Below are 2,432 nucleotides of genomic sequence, written 5' to 3'. Positions count from 1 at the left end.
ATGCTACGTTCTTCATTAGATTCTCCACAAGAAGCCATGGGGGTTCCTTGAGTGTCTGAACGTCGGGAAGCTAATTGATTTATCGCTTGCTCCAGTTGATGAAGGGTTGCATGAAATTGATCCACTGTTTCCTTGAGACGATCCTATGATTCTTGTTGCGCTCGGCTATCATAAGTAGGATCATAGTGCTCTTGGATTGATGGATATGGACATGGTGCATATGGAGGTAGTGGTTCTTGAGAGTAATTGGGTTGGAATTGGGGTGGCTCTATGTATGGTTCATACGGTTCATAGAGTGGTTGGTATGGTGGATATGGGTTAGGGTCATATGGAGGTGAATGGTGTAAAGGGGCTTGTGAGTATGGTGGTTCAAAGGTATGTTGGGGAGGTGGTTCATAAGCATATGGTGAGGCTTGTTGGTAACTACAAGGGGGTCCACCATATTCATCATCTTGGTACGCTCCCTCGAGTGGCTCTTGACCATAGTAATTTGGTGGAGGCGGTTTATCACGAAAGGGTCCACCATAACTATTGTCTTGGTATGCATCACAGAATGGTTGTTGGTTATAGCGCATTGGAGGGGGTTGTTGCCAAGAGGGTTGATCAAATCCTTGTGGCTCCTCCCATCTTTGATTCTTCCAACCTTGATGCCTATTTTCATTATAGTTTCCATTCCTTACAACAACATTGGAACCAAACTTAAAGCCAGAGGGGTGAGAACTCATAATAGCTAAGAAAATAAAAATTAATAAAAATGAACAAAAATAAACTCCTAAAACTAGAAACATTAACAAAGAAATGAAAAAAAAAGCAAAATTATTTACAATAACCAATAATAAGGCACACGTTTGTAATTCCCCGGCAACGGCGCCATTTTGACAAACGGGACTTTCTGCTAGTAAAGAATTTTACAGATAAATTCTCGTTGAAAGTATAGTTTCTAAACCAACAGAGAATCTTTTCGTACAAAAGTTTTGGTTGTCACTTAAGCAAACCCAATAAAATTAATAACTGAAGTATTTAAACCTCGGGTCGTCTTCTCAAGGAATTGCAGGGAGGTGTATTTATTATTGGTTATGGGTTTTTTTATTTTCTGAGAAATTTTAAGAGTTGAATAAAAGAAATAAATAATTGTAAATTAACACAATGAAAATTAAAAGAGATTTATATATTCGAATTAAAAAGCCTTGAATGGAAGAATGATTAATTAGAAGTTCTATCCTTGTTGGAATTCTCTCAAGTGTAGTATAAAGAGGTTGTTGTTTTCACTTAATTAACCCTTACTAAATAAAGGAAAGTCAAGTGATTGAGCTAACTCTTATTCGCAAATCCTAGTCCTCTCCCTTGGGAATGTCTAGCGTTAGTAAATACAGAATTAGCCAACAACTTCCAAATTAACTATCCACTTGAGCATTCCAACTCAAGTGTCTCCTCTTAATCAATTCATCAGTTAAAGCTAAGAATGTAAAAAGCTAAATTAAAATCATAAATCTGAAATATCTCAAATTGCATTAAATAGAATATTCAAATCTAACATGAAGAGTTCATAAGCCAATTTGTCAACATAAGTAATTAGCAAGTGAAATAGAGCAACTAAAGTAATAGAGTGAATAAAAGTAAAAGAGAACATAAATTAAAGGAACATTGAACCTGGAATGAAGAAGCAATCCTAAAATTAAGAGAAATCCTAATCCTAAAACCTAAGAGAGAGGAGAGAACCTCTCTCTCTCTCTAAAAACTACATCTAAAACCTAAAATTATGAATATGAAAGTTGTTTTTTTTAATGAATGGATTTCCCCACTTTATAGCCTCTAATCTGTGTTTTCTGGGCCGAAAACTGGGTTAGAAATAGCCCAAAAATTGCCCCCAGCGATTTCTGGTACGTACAGGTCGCTGCAAAGTCACACGTTAGCGTCGTCCACACGTTCGCGCGGATTGAGTTTTTGCCAGGCCACGCGTGCGTGTGCGTGATCCATGTGTGCGCATCACCTATCCTCGGGGCAGCTATAGTAAATAATATATCTTTGTGAAGCCCCGGATGTTAGCTTTCCAACGCAACTGGAACCGCCTCATTTGGACCTCTGTAGCTCAAGTTATGGTCGATTTAGTACCAGAAGATCAGGCTGGACAGCTTTAGCAGTTCCTTCAGTTTCTTGTATTCCTTCCACTTTTGCATGCTTCCTTTCCATCCTCCAAGCTATTCCTGCCCTGTAATCTCTGAAAATACTTAACACACATATCAAGGCATCGAATGGTAATACGAGGGAATTAATATTAGCAAATATAAGGCCAAAGAAGCATGTTTTCAATCATAACACAAAATCAGGAAGGAAAATATAAAACATGTGAATTGTATGAATAAGTGTGAGTTTAGTGGATAAACTCCACTCAATTAAGTACAAGATGTACCACGAAATAGTGGTGCATCAAA

The sequence above is a fragment of the Arachis ipaensis genome, chromosome B6 (genome assembly GCF_059453495.1).
Source record: "Arachis ipaensis isolate K30076 ecotype BB chromosome B6, ASM5945349v1, whole genome shotgun sequence".
Taxonomy (NCBI): Eukaryota; Viridiplantae; Streptophyta; class Magnoliopsida; order Fabales; family Fabaceae; genus Arachis; species Arachis ipaensis.
The sequence above is the reverse complement of the archived record's forward strand: the minus strand, read 5'-3'. Positions refer to the sequence as shown.